The 14984-nt window shown below is 42.1% G+C and overlaps 1 protein-coding gene across 4 annotated transcripts in view; it reads left to right on the forward strand.

Annotated features, from left to right (window-relative positions):
- The window catches only part of FYN (FYN proto-oncogene, Src family tyrosine kinase), a 144460-nt gene that overhangs the window by 84587 nt on the left and 44889 nt on the right, over positions 1-14984 (forward strand). For 3 of the 4 annotated variants that reach the window (XM_061460114.1, XM_061460117.1, XM_061460115.1), the window contains one exon: positions 2196-2330. The exons of the other annotated variant lie outside the window; for it this stretch is intronic. The gene's annotated coding sequence lies outside the window, so the exon portion shown is untranslated. The remainder of the gene's footprint in view (positions 1-2195; positions 2331-14984) is intronic. 4 annotated transcript variants of the gene reach the window in all.

The raw sequence follows: 14984 nt of genomic DNA on the forward strand, positions 1-14984 counted from the left end.
GCCAGAGGAAGAGGAGAAAAATGCACTCAGGAGAACAAAAAGTATTAAGGTGCAAAATTGCGCAATTCAAAGTGTACTTTAGCAGGCTCCAATTCATCTTTTATCAATAGGTCTGAAACCTTGCTCTTGATCAACTTTCCCAAACTTTTGGTCTCTTAGTGACTAAAGAGTTGCCAATCACAGTTGTGATTCTTGAGATCTGTTGGTAGTAATACCAAGCACAGCAGAGACCACGTGTTGGTGTGTCTATGAATGAATGTGCACTCGTATATATACACCACACTTGGACAGGCCTTTTCCCCCTCAAGAGTTTTCACAAGCTTTCCTGCTTTAGTTCAGTCTGCAGAAGTTTTGCACTACAATAGCTTATTTAAGATGAGATGTTTCTGTTATGTTTGTAACATTTCACTGAGATTTTTCTAATCTACGTATGTGTGTTTGTGTGGGCATCACTTACTGAAAGTGATTCCCACATGTTTTTTTCCCACTTGTTGAACAGAAGAATATCTGTATGATCATAATTAAATATAATGAAATGTTTGCGTGAAATAATGCCTTCTAAATCTCTGGAATGGCATATGTGAACCAATGCTGAGCTGAAGTAATGGAGATTATTTTATCTGTTTTATTTGCGGAATTTACACTGCAGCATTCAGTCATAAGTGGGTTCATTCTAGAAGCTTAAAATAAGCTGATGCCAGAAACTGGCACAAATCAAACGCTTCCCAACCTTCCCTGCTTTTGCACATTAATACTTTCTGGCCAAAGGCCCAGGTTAAGACAGACAGCACAGACAAAAGCTTGCACTGCGTCCTTAAAAAACACCAAACAAATACTGGCAGGCTGTGGGATAAAGCAAATTCAGTAGCCAAGGCCCCCCACTGATTGCATGGTCCTTAGAAGCCCACCTGCCAGACCCCCTTCCTGGGGATGCAGAGGCAAAAGCTTTCTTGGCACCACCCAGTTCCCTTGGCAGGGTGAAGGGGAAGGCGAAGACAAATGGATATCCCAAGGGAGCTGGGAGGTGCCTGTGGGAGCAGTGTTCATGTCCGCTTACTTGTAGCACTTACTTGTGACACTAGCTAGTTTTCCTGAAGAAGGTAGCTAGTCCATCAGTCCATGCCAAAAGTGTGAAGCTGGGAGAGGAAGTGTCTGTCAGGTATGGAGGACTCCTTCCCTTAGTCTCTGATTCTCTGAGGACACCTTCTGTGGCTGGGGGATCTTGGAATGGGCTCCCAGGCAGGTCCTTAGGACAAGATCCCAGTAGCAGGCAGCAGATGAGAAGTGAATTGCTGAAGCAAGGAGTCGCAGGTGCTCACTCAATGGCAGGGCTGTAATAACCCCCGCTGGTTTCCCGAAAGTTGTTTCCTTGCCGTCTCAGAGTGAGGAGATTTGCAGTGAGGTTTTATGTGGAGGTATTTCAGAGGTGGCTGCTTGCAGATCCTGCAGAAGATGGACAGTTGAGTGTCAGCCATACTTAGATGGCACCCCAGCCCCAAAAGGTTGGGATTTCCCCTGGAGATATTTGTAGGCCATGAGCAGGAAGGCTGCTGGGATTACTCCCCTGAGAGGGGAGGGTTTCTTAATGGAAACACAAAGCACTGTCTGATGCAGTGACTACTCACCTGACCTCCAGCTTTATGCAGACAGTAGATCTCACCTGCAAGAGCTCCTGCTTTATGCCTAAAACCTCAAGATGCATGGGTGTACATCATTTTTAAATCAAACACAGTTTTTTTCTCAACTTTGCAGAGATCGACAGTACATCACAGCCTGTGTTGTAAAGGGTTAATTACTGGTTAATTGCCCATAGCAGATTATTGCTGGAAAAGCAAAACAAAATTGCTTGTTCGCAGTCTGAATTGGATTAGTTTCCAGTCTCAGTGCTTTTTCCACCTTTGTTAGATTAGAGCCCGCTGTTATAAAATTTATTCCCTGTATGAATACTCTTATACTGTGAACAAAATAACAAAATTCCCTTTAGGCTCTTTGCTTATAACAAGGCCTTCTGCTACCCAGTGTCTTCAGTGCTTTAATCTCTCTCCCCTGAACACTCTTCCATTTTTTCCAACACTTTATTTGAAAAATGAAGCAGACGAACCTGATATGTTATTCGTGGAGCACGGGATCCGGAGCCAAATACAGCATCACTGTAACCTACCTACTCATCTTTTCATTTTCATTTGTTTGTACAGCTGAGGCTCGCATTAGCCCTTTTGGCCACAACCTTGCGTGGGGAATTCATGTCAAGCTGATTGACACCCAGGACCCCAGGTCTCATATTCAGTCTCTGCTTTGGAGGATAGAGTCCTCTCTCTCCCTCTCATCCTGTAAGTACAGCCTGTATTCTATATTCTATAAAGGCGATTCTGCACTTGGCCATTTCAACACCTAATGTGGTTTCTCCCACTTTCTACAGACCCCAGTTGCTTTGTGTCAGGCTTTTCCTTTCGTTGTTTGTGTTTTCGCTGTCCCCAGTCTCGTATCTAACCATAATGATTTAACTTTAATCCAGGTCACTGATAAGTCTATTAAATCATAGAATCATAAAATCATAGGATAGTCAAGGACCTTAAGATCCTTAAGTGCCACAAGTTCCAACCCCCCTGCCATGGGCAGGGAGCCCTCCCACTAAACCATGTCACCCAAGGCTCTGTCCAACCTGGTCTTGAGCACTGCCAGGGATGGAGCATTCACAGCTTCCTTGGGCAACCCATTCCAGTGCCTCACCACCCTCATAGTAAAGCACTTCCTCCTTATATCCAATCTAAACTTCCCCTGTTTAAGTTTGAACCCGTTACCCCTTGTCCTACCACTACAGTCCCTAAAACAGTAAAGGGATACCTGTAGGAACCCAATAGGAACACATCTGTTTGCTAATAAATAGTTTCCCACTTACAGTTACACTTTGGTTTCCTTCATTTATCAACTTTTTAATACATTTATTATGGTTGTAGACTCAGAAGTATCTTCAGTATAAAGTATGTCTGAGATTTGTGCCTGACCTCATACAGTGCTGTCCGCTTACAGAGTCCTGCTTTCCATGCACAGATGGAGACACTCCATACAAGCTTCAAAGCATTCAGTTTCTTCATAATGATGTTCTACAAAACAAGTCAAATGACTTAGACTTCTAATACTGTCAACGAGGCTGCCTTTGTCAAGTGAGCTTGCAATTTTTGCAAGAAATTACTTCAGCATAGTTTAGCAGGATCTCTTTTCCTTAAAGCCAAACGTATTGACTTTAGACATAGAGCTTTTTATATAGATATATTACTATGTATATTTATATCATGAACTGGGTCCTGTGTTGGTCCTGTGCAAAATACTGGAAACTGCCAACTGGCTTGTAATTGCTTTTACCCTTCTTAAATTGTGGCCCAAAATGACTCTTCCTCCTGCCCCTGGTCCTTCCCCAGGGGCCCAGAACTGCTTTACATGCAGCAGTAGCAGCTCTAAAGCTAGATATCTGAAACCTTCTTCAGAAACAAATCTGAAACACCTAGAATCATGTATTGGCTGCTCAACATCCCCTCTCCAGGGGCTGTTGTGGTGGAAAGTTGTTTCATCATCTTTGTAAACAGATCATACGACCTTTTACCTGTGTGCTGAACAGAAATATTTATTTAGTAACTTCTGCTGCTGTCCTATTGTTGTGAATGATTCTACCACTTTTATTATTCAGGATATGTCTTTCATAATCGTCTTAGAAAAATAAAAAATTATATATCTGATTCTATCTGCCTTAATTTTTTCTAGTATCTTCTTACTTCTTCTATATAATCTTTATTTTAGCTTTTTTACTTGTTACTATCTTTTCCCTTTCCCCCTTCATGTGTTGGTTTTGTATATAACATTTTGTATGTGTTTTCACTTCCCTGGTAAACCCAGCTGCTGAGTTTTTTCATTGTGTTATTTTTATCTAGCTCAGTCTTCTTTTTGTGGTTCTAACATTGCAGGCATTTAGGAAATATCTTGAACTGTTCCCAGATACCAGAAACTTTCTGTACGTTCTGCCTTCAGCCTGATTTGACTCCCGTTCACTATTGTTTTGTGACATTGCCTCTCAGAAAGTATGCACTGTGATTTTAATTTATGCCAATATGAAGAGTGTATGTTCATATATTGCATAAAATGTTACTAATCTGGATTTGATTGCAGACAGTGTTAGTTATTTGCACAGAAAGTGTCGGTCCTTTTCACTCTAAACAACCGGTAACTTTCTGGTTTATGACCATTTCCTTCCTACTGGGACCAAGTGTACAGCAGTGATTGTCTGGCTTCTCTGCTAAATCGTGTATGGCTCGCAGGCATTTCAGGTGTAGCTACATCATACAACCAACAGTAAGTTTTGCTTCTGCCAGCACTGCAGCTCCTGCCTGTTGCTATTTCTGGCTGACTCAAGGAGCATGTCAACAGGTCCTGCTGCACTTGGCCTGGTGGGGTGACCACTGTGGGGCTCAGCTGTGTGCAGTGGGGTTTAGCTACATCCCACAAGCTCTTCACATTGTGGTCATTGTCGTTTGAAGTGCTCTTGAATTCTGCATTCCTTTTGCTGCTGCAAGGCCTACCTTGTATATGACTCATGTAGTTAATTGGAAAGAGCTTTAGTTCACAGGGTTAGGAAAGACGATCTTTCCTTTAAATTGGGAGCTAAGAGCTTGTCATTTGTAGCCTTTTGGAAAGTACATAAGGTCTCCAGCATAAATAACACAAAGGTTTTTTTTACACTTGTTGTATGTAGGTATTGAAGAAGCCCATCATCCTGTGGGCTGCAGCAATTCCAGTGGTCTGTAACAGATACCAACTAATACCCCACCATAGGTGTATTCATAAAAATGCAAGATTACTGACTTCCAACTTGTCAGTCACTCAGACAGATGTCATTTGTGACATACAGGGCCTGTCAACTCCCCTCTTCCATTTGGACTTCTTAAATCGGCTGCAACATTTTTTTAAATATTCTAATGATCTAAATGTCGCTATTATTTTTCAGAGTATTATTTTGCATTGCTACTCTTCAGGCAGAGGGTTTATCTGGTTTTTAGATGCTTGTAATTAGCATATAGGCAACTGAAAAGAGTCATCTTCTTACAGCCTCTGCTTTGGTGGATGTTGATGTCACTTGATATCACGGTTTTCTGCTGAATGTACTTTTGGTTGTTTATTTAACCTGACTCACCCAGCCAGCCTGGCTTACAGAGTGTGCATTCATTCCCTATCAAGAAGTCACTTTTCCTTTACAACACAAGACTGATGCCTGTCCCCTGTGCTGTTCACTAGCTGTTAACTTCATCAGACTTCAGTTCTTTGTCCTTTTGTGCTAGAAAATGGAGAGGAAGTGCAGATGGAATCTCCAGATCTCCTGAATTGTTGACAGTTGTGTAGTCTGCAAGCTGTATCAGAAAACAGTCACCTCCAGTGAAACCCTGCCTGTCTGCTCCAGATTACCGTTCAGTCCTGTACTTGTTTTTGTGTCTTAAATACAAAGAAACAGAAACCTCTGTTGATTTCCTCTCCTTCACACACTGCTCTTTTTATTCTGCTGATGAGGATGGTTGGAGCCATCCTGAGGGGCACTTTGGGTCAGTGCTTTACAACTGCTCTTGCTCAGACAACCAAACTGGGAAGGGCATGCAAGCAGGGTGAGGGGGAGCTCAAACACCGTCAAAATGTTGTCACAGCATCCAGCAGATGTGTATTTGCTTGGTCATACATGTACTATGGCTTGTGGACCACCTGATGATTTATGAGCCCCAGTGCTCTCTGGATCACCAGTCAAGGAACACCACTGTAGATTATCCTTTGTGCTAGGTTGAGCAACTATTCACTTGGGCAAACTTCCACACTCTGTCCTGTGTGACTAACAGAATAATCAGGTGGAGCTTTAGAGCTTTGCAAATGTACCTGCATTCACAGGTCAGTTTTAAAGCACAGTTTATTCACCTAAGCATATGAACTCGGAGAAAGAATGAAAAAGTTAGTAAGAGAAAAAAAGAAATCACACTTCCTTTGGCTCGTGGGGAGGGGCTATTAAAAAATGTTCGCAGATGCTGTTTTGGTCATTCAGTGAAAAATAGAAAGCCACACTAAATCCACTCTCCTGACCAGATGCGATGCCATGCTTGACAGATACTTGTCTAGCTTTCACATTGTCTTAGGCAATGAATTCCAGGTTGTTTTGCTGTCTGCAGTAGAAAGGATTTTCTTCCCTAACACCTTGCCTAAATATCTGGTTTCCTTTTAGTCCATTATTTCAATGTGACTTCCTGCTTAGGCTATGAAGGATTAAAGCAGAACTTCCTATAGCTGCACTGAGGAGATTGTTCCAGCTTTAAGCTAAAGGACCAGGCTGTGGACCTATAACTTAAGAGTCACTACACATGGCCATCTTTTGCAGATCATTCCCTGAGCAGTATGTGCAATGACCTCAGTTTGTAATGAAATCAAATTATCTCTTCTACTTGCCCCCAAACATGGCATAAAGCTTAAAATGTGCCATATGCTTAGTGATACTTAGGTATTTTGATCAGTGGCCCTCTAGGTGATTGCTAGCTTCTTTAGGAAAATGCTCACTAACCCAACAGAAAGTATTTTTCATGGCTGACATCTGATCCCTTTTTAAGCCCTATCTTCTCTGGCTAACAGAAGGGATCTCCCCTCATGGTTTTCCCTACCATCACCCCTTTTTTAAACTCCAAGTCCCAAGTCTTGAAGTACCATTTGTGTTCTTCCATGTTGGCTCATTTTCGTTCAGAATGTGACTTTCCAATTGAAGCAGTGCAGCCACTTAGGAGTCAGGGCAGGCTGTGGAATTAATCACAAAAAACAAAAACTCATCAGTCCTACAGCCGTGTACACTGATGCAAAGACAAAGAGGATAATGTATTGAGAAGAGAAGGCATCTGACAGTGTTGCTGCTGCTGGTATCTTGAATGCTGATATCTTTTCAAGAGACAGAGGGAGACAGGAAGAAAGAGAAACAGAAGAGCAGTCCTGCTGATTGCCCCATCCCAGTTTGTGTAGGTCATTTATTTCTAAGAGCATTTCTCAGCTTTTTGGCACTAGGGACTGTGTGTGTTTAAAAGAAGAGACTGAACATAGACTTCCTAGAACACACCCCTGGTGGCATAGATGCATCCTGTGGCAGCACAGAATTGGATGATATGGGGACCTGCAGTTTGTAGGGTAGTTGGCAAAACAGAGTTGAGAATCACTGGTCTTGGTGGCCTCCTGGTTAGACTGTATGCTTCAACACTGTCACACTTCTGTAAGAGGGAATGCAAGTTAGGACCTGTCTCCTTCCATGTCCAGTGTCCAGGTTGTTTTTCACTAACATCTCAGCCTCCCACTCTTGTTTTCCAGATTTCAAAATCTCCGCTAAAAATGGACTAGACGGTAATGTGTCATCTTTATAATCCTGAAAAATTCATCTCCAGGCAGTATCCAATTCTTGCCTGCCCGGTTAACATGGTTCAGCTGTGTGCCTCTAAAGGTATTTTCTGGACCAAGAGCATCACTTACATATTACTCACTCTGATGGGTTGTCCTTGGCCAATAGATAAAGCCCCACCCAGACACTGGCTCACGGCCCCCTGGCAGGATGGAGAAGAGAACTGGAAGGGCAAGAGAACTCATGGGTTGAGACAAAAGCAGTTTAATAAGTGAAGGAAGTAAAATGAAAACAAGTGATGCAAAGGCACTCACTCACCACCTCCCACCATCAGGCCCATGCTCAGTCAGTCTTTGAGCAATGGCTATTTTCAAAGAATTTAGCTTTTACTGCCGAGCACAACATCATACATTATGGAATACCCCTTTGGTTGGTTAGGGTCCGCTGACCCAGCTGTGTCCCCTCCCAACCTCTTGCGAGCCCAAGAATCTACTCACTGCAGGGACAGAGTGAGAAACAAAGAAGGTCTTGATGCTGTGCAAGCTCTCCTCAGCAATAGTTAAAACATGGGCGTGTTACCAACACTGGTTTGGTCACGAATGCAGCAGTGTTCAAGCTGCTGAAGAAACTTAACCCCATCCAGACCCAACACGTTTACCTAAGTTGTCGTACAGAAGCAGGCTGCCATACACTGAAACCACAGTGGCAACAGCTGGGTTTAAGAAAACAGGTCTCATTAGTGGCACCTTTATGTATGTGTGTAAGTGTAGGCAGAGTTTTCATGTCTTCCCGTTACTCATACAGTCAGTACCTTCAGCACTCTGGTTGCCCACTGGTTTTTGTCACCATGTGGTTGCCAGCTTGTCTTGGGTCTGTACCTGTAAGCAAGCACCTTTGCCACTGCAGCTGAGACTGCAGTGATGGTGAGAAGACTGGGGATTTCTTCGTGAGCTGGCCACAGCCACATTTTCACTCTTATTTAGGAAGGAGAGTATTTTTTCCCAAATGTAACTGAACAAATAAGAAATTTAAAAAACACTTCTAAGATATTAGTAGTAGCAAGCTAGGTGAAGTGAGAACCCCTTTGAGAGGGAATGGTTTCTGGAATGGTCTCAAAGTAAATAATCTGATTTGAGACTCAGCTTGCTCCCATTTCCTTGCTGCAACATCCTCTGGGTTCTTCAGTCACAAAACACAAATCAGACAAATCAGACAAGGCAGAGAAGAGGTTAGTTTCATTTGTGCATGAGCAAAGAGGGGTGGGAAGAGAGCAATGGAGTTTTATGAGAGAAAATCTCTCTGTATGCCTCTTACATATTCCACAGAGCCAAACAGTCAAAACTTCAATACCGCTCCCTTTGCCCTCTTTCTTCCCTGCCCATACCAATTCACATTTTGCATTCTGTTCCATGCCGCTCCCATACTGAGGATCAGACGAACACGCATTAATCCTGGATAGATTCTAAAAATAAGGATTGAAAGAAAAAAAAATCAGAGCAGTGTGAATCGACCTGCAATCATCTTTCTGTTTTCTTAATGGGGAAAAAGAAAGAGGAAATCAGAGGAGACACTGTTTCACGTCTTCTCTTTCCAAGATAAAATTATTCTGGCATTTGCAGCAGTTGTTCTCTTGAATGAGGATTTTTAATTTATATACTTAAAAGGCACTTTAAAATTTAGGCGCATTAGCTCAAAATGCTTATGCAGACCATCCACCCACTCCACCCTGTGCATGAATAGAGCTACCACAAGCAGCCTGATGAAGGAAGAATGTAGCTTGAAATCACGCTATTGAATTTACATATTGTTTTCGTGTGTTACTCAGAACCAAGGATAGACCCGTCCTTTTGAGGGAATTTAATGGTAGAGTAAGCAGTGTATTTACTCTGTGTAGCTGCTGCCTTTAGCTGTTAATTTCAAAGCTTCCTTTAACTCATTTTAAGCACAAAAGAAAAAAACAAAAGAAAGAAATAAAGAAATTCTAAGTGCAGTTTCGAGTCTGACTTTCTTTTTGGTTTATGAACGTAAAACCTGCAGGCTTTCCTTCTCAAGTCAGCTTCTTTCCTCTAAATTACAAGTGAAGTTTAGATGGTGGTGGTAAAAGAAAACCTCTCAGAACTGATCTTCCTGCGCTGCATTTTTCTAGGGCATCTTTTTTTTAAAGTAATAAAAGCCCTCAGACAGTACAAGCCGTAACTCAGCTGCTGTTACTGTAAGAGAACAGAGGGTGAGATTCTGTTTTAATCACTTCTCATGTTTTGTTCTGGTTTGGTTTTGCTGAAAGGGGTATATCACAGAGAGTGAAAAACAATTCACTGCTTTATTGAAAAAGATGAGGCCATGACATTCACAGACTTGGCTGGCAAAGAATCTGTAGAAAACTGTGAAGGTGGCTACATGTGCTTTTGTGGGCAGTTTGGAGGGTTTGTCTCCTCTTCTTGCATCAGGTTGCACTGGGGAGCTTTTGATTATGGCTGCTCGAACAGCCACGTTGTGCTAATGCATCTTCTTGTGGCCTTGCCAGTGACCAGTCAGCTACCAGCCACTCCCACCACCACAACTGTACCTCAGATAAGCACCACACACATGGTCGCAGTTATTGTCCCTCCTGCCTGGCTGGAACACTGGTTTACTTTTTCCTCTCTCGCTTGTAATAAATAGGTTGTATAGATAGATATATAGATAATAAATGTATTGTCTAGATTTTGATAAATCTCTTGCCAGAGAGGGACCATATCCAACCAGCAGGACGATAGATCTACTTTGAAGACATTCAGTGCTCTTTCTTCCTGGCATTCAGTGGCCACCTGCCCTGCCCCATGGACAGCTGTGCTCACAACCTGTGGCAGAAGCTAAGGATCTGGTTGCAGTTCAATGAAAATCTTCAGCATGCACCTCCCCTGCACTGGTCCTGGCCTCCAAGGCTGGCTGAAGCTAAATGGGCAAGAAGCAGCTCAAATCTTCATCTTTCATAACTGACTTTTAGTTCAGGTTCCAGAGGGGCCAAGGAGGGAAGGCAACCATAATGCTATACTTTGCAGACATGTGTTACAACTTAAACATCGTCTGTAGTGTCAGGAAGCTGTCGTTTCCAGGGCTGCATTCTCAGTTACTCAGTAAGTGGGGAGGAACAGCAGGGCAGAATATGGCACTTCAAAGCGCCTTGCAGGGTCTGCTCTTCTCATGGCAACTGCTTCTTTTCTCAAATCCCTTTTACCACCATTGTAGAAGACTTCCGAAGTAACTTTATGCAGACAAAAAACAATAGTAAGAAAGAACACTCATTGCTGTAAAAGGCATTTGCTTTGAGCCAGAGCTGTACTGCAGCAGGAGCTCTTCTAAGACTGTTCTTCCTACTTCTCCAGCCGTGGATGTCCATTGACACTAGGCGGTGGCCTGACTTCTGACTGCTGCGGACAAACAGGCAATTAAACTGCTGAGATTTTTTTCTGCTCAGCCCACTAAAGCAGAGTCCAGGAGTGAGGTGTTAACTGACTCTCTTTAAAAAATCAAACAAATGAAGCTCAGACATTTCTCAGTTCTGTTTTCCTCATGAAAATGCTGTTTCAATGTAGTCATTGATCCAGATGCATACTTGACTTGAAGTTTTGCCTGGTGTTTCTGGCTTTTTGTTCAGGAATACCACATTGTGTATGTGAGAGTTCCTGCATATCTTTAATAGTCAGAGGACATCAAGCGGTAGTACTGTATCTTCTCTGATGCAGTATGACAGTTGTGGTGCACATGTAGATTTGCAGGCATTCTACATAAATCTCCAGTCTTCAGCCTCTTTCAGCGCTGAAGCTGATCTCTCACACTGCAGTAAAATTCTATTCTTTCAAGACTGGGCTGTTAGTATCAAAGTTATATGTATCTATACAGTAACCCACAGCCCACATACCTGAGAAATAATGAATAACACCCTAGAGTTAAAATTATTTTTAAGTATTTGTTGCATCTCTCTGACCTGTTTTATGATTCCTAAAAATTGTGGAATCGCTGGTCAAGCTGGAGTGAAGGCAGTCCTCTAAAAGGTCCCAGAGTTAATAGGTAATAATAGTGCAACAATTGTTGCTATTTTATTCCATCTGTTTAATTTGAGTTGGCTTGAAACTGACACAGAATTAATTCTGGAAATCCGAAATGCTCCCATCAGCATATTTCTATGTCAAAGAGAGGTCAGCAAGCAGACAGCATGAGAATTACTGACCTATATAGGACTAATTTTAAGTGCCCACCTTCGAATGCCTTCCTAATGATATGTAACAGTCAAAGTGGGTGAGCAAGACTTTTCTGAAAATAAGGGGTTTTAACGTGTCTCAGGCTTGTGTTTCAAAATACGTGCTCCACCAGTTTCTCTAGAGAGCTACTAATGGTGTCATGGAAAGTAAGACATCCCAACTTCAGGGTAAATTTCAGTATTGATCGTTCCCCCTATCCAGTCTGCAGGAGGCATTCCACAAAAAAAAAAATAAAGTCTCTTTTTAAAATTCTTGCACTTCTTCCTCTTGGAAAGCCTGTTCTGTCCTTGTTGCATCTTCACAGTAACTCAGAATGTGGCACTTTGAATATTAAATCCTACTGTAGCTCATGAAATTTGGCTTATTTGATGTCACAGACTGATATTTCTGTGGTGCTTTCAGCAAAACATAAAACACGAAGAAGATATCCCTTAGATAATATAATTTTCACAGCCATTCTGGATGCAACCCTTGTTTTGATTTACAAGCAAGTTCACCACAGAGACTGGATAAAAGCCAAGGATTTTGTTGTTCTGACTCCCTTTTAACATAACCGTGTCTTAACTCAGTTTTCCTGCTGGTGCTTTCCAGACAAAATTTGTGAGATTTGGTCAGAAGAAGACAGTTGACAGTCACCAGTCATCCAGCCTTTCTCTTTTATGTCTTTCACTGAGAGAATTTCTCCTAAAATTATGCCAACAAGTTGAATTCCAGAGAAAACCAACAGAAAGAACAATGCACCCTGCTGGGTCTGACCCGCTCCACGTCTCTTCAGTAGGTTGGAGCCCTCTCCCATGGTTGTCTCCTTTCCCATGCAGGGGATTGGAGGATAGAGGCCATGGCATGGATAGGAGGGTGCAGACCAGACAGGTGCTTCCCTGCATCTCCCTGTAACCCTCTCTCAAACATCTTAAGAACCCATTTTCTCCTACAACACTCAAAAACACAGGTTCTGAAGAGGTACCGTACTTCAGAGTTTCAGCAGCAAGTTGTGAACTCTTATGGAAAAAAATGGTGCTCTGAAGGAGTGAATTTATACCAGTCTTCCTCCCATCCGTCTTCTCCTGATAGCTTACAACTACAGAAGGTAGACGAAGCAAAGGCTTGTCAATACTTTCTGCTTTTCAAATACCACGTGTTGGAGCATTCAATTTTAAAATAGAAGTATGAAAAAATGACTTTTCCTGGTACTACTGGGCTTTTCTAGGCTTTGATTAGATTACAGAGAGCTGCTTTCGTTTCTGTTAATGGAGTGGATGTCTGGCTTTGGCAAGTGTTTCAGTCTTGGCTTCCATTTTGCATCAAGAACCAACAGAAAAACTGAAGGAGGGCAATTTACAATAATAATTATAGTGTTAATAACATCTGCTTAGCCTTCATGTTTCCTAACTGAAAGTAATTAAGGTGTTATAACTATATAAATAAGAATGATACAATTAATTTTATATCTTTTTTGAATAATGTTTCCACCATGAGGGAGGAAACTGCTATCCTGGTTAGGCAGATGTTGGATTGCTTGCAATGTAAATTTTGGAGTCCAAGAAATACAAGAAGGACAAGAAATGAGACAAATAACTTAATGGTTATTTTCATTTGTCTCTAAGGAAGTTTCAAAAACCATGTAAATGTTGTGTGTTTTCATGAAAACACGTTTTATATTGCCCATAAAAATACAACTTTAAAATAAACTTGCTTGCATTAGAAATGTTCACTTTTGTTAGGCTTGTTACATACCTTTTAACAATACCAGTGTCAAATTATGACAATGCTGCGTGACCCATAGCTCACACATCTGAGAAAATCTGCCTTTCCTAATGGAAATGGAATTAAAATCATATTCCTTTACTGTAAGTTGCGCCGCATGTTGGATGAACAGCATTGTGTGCTCATCTCTGGAGAGTTTAGTGTAAAACAGCTCCAGATTTTGCTTGGTGATCTCAGAGGCTGTATAACTCCAGCCTTCCACAGCTCCGAATGCTGACATGCAGGGAGATGGGACTTTTGGATATTAAAAGCCTGCTCTGTGATACTGAAGGAGATTAGGTTTTGGAATCTATTCACTGACACAAAGGCCAGTGCTGAATGGAGGTTGTTTATTTGTCTATGAAACCCCTGAGATAGCTGAAATCACTTTCAGCATGTACATGCATACATGTATTCTCTCACATTTAGCCAGCTCCCTGTGATGCTTTGAGCCAGGAACAGACAACTTTCAGGGACTTGGCTTGAAAAGATGCATGCATGTGACACCCTCTGCCACATTTTACAAGAGGCTACAATCAAGCAGTCTTTATACTCAGATTGTCTAGACACTGAGACAAAGGGGGAGAGGACAAGTGAAAGAAAAAGCCGTTTTTGTCAGTCATTCATTTTGCATGAAATTTTCCTTCCCTGTGTGCTGCTGTTGCCAGCAAAAAGATAAAGGGAGCAAAAACCAAACAAAAATCAAGAAACTGATAATTTATTGGTTTTCTATTCATATCAAAACCCCAAACCATTATTTTTCCTCAGCTACATCTGTATTCTGTTACCTCATTTATTCTTTTTTTTCAGAATTAATACTTTGAACAATTTTATTTTTGCAGCTGATTTGTTGTTTTAACTTTTTCCTCATCAATGTGCAAATGAAGTGTGTAGAGCTGTCTTGTCAGCACTTGTAAATTGGTATGTGAAATATTCCCAGATTTCGGTGGAGATTTTTTCCCCTGCTCAGCTGAACATTTGTGAATGAGCAACAAGAAAACCTCTTTCCTCCCACTGCTTTCCCAGATTTCATGTTTCCCATCCTTTTTTTCTTTCGTTCTTTCATTTTCTTTTCTACTCTTTCCCATGAAAACACATGGGGAAAAATAAGAGGAGACAGATAGGTGGGAGGGGAAAAGGAAGAGGCAATAGAATTTCACAGGGAGCTAAGTTTGAAAGCCAGCAAACAGGCTGCTGAGATTCTTCTTTAAATAGTAAAGCCTGCATATCACTTAACATTTGCATCTTTTAAGCAGTCTGCTTTAATGGCTTACTCTTCCCTGTCTGGATAGTCAGAGCCTCTCTCCACCCTTTCGAGCTGTGATTTCTCTTGTGGCATCTCCCATGTAGCATTTGCTCACTGCCCGTGTTTTGCTCTCCACACAGCAGAGGCACGTTTTCACAGAGGCATGGTAGGGTCCAAGCAGTGAGTCCCATACTCATGCCTCACACCTGAAGTGTCCCCAACCGCTGCCTGTCCTGACGGCAGTGAGATGAGCCATCGAACCCTGGGGCCCTCCCTGTGGTCCTGCTTCACTCCCTGGCATTGCCTGTGGGGGTCTTTGGTTCTGAGAGGAGCCAGGAAAACCTGACCTCTGACTGACATC

The sequence above is a fragment of the Pezoporus flaviventris genome, unplaced genomic scaffold, assembly GCF_033815535.1.
Source record: "Pezoporus flaviventris isolate CSIRO_AGI_PZ_B2104156 unplaced genomic scaffold, CSIRO_AGI_Pfla_v1 ptg000031l, whole genome shotgun sequence".
Taxonomy (NCBI): Eukaryota; Metazoa; Chordata; class Aves; order Psittaciformes; family Psittacidae; genus Pezoporus; species Pezoporus flaviventris.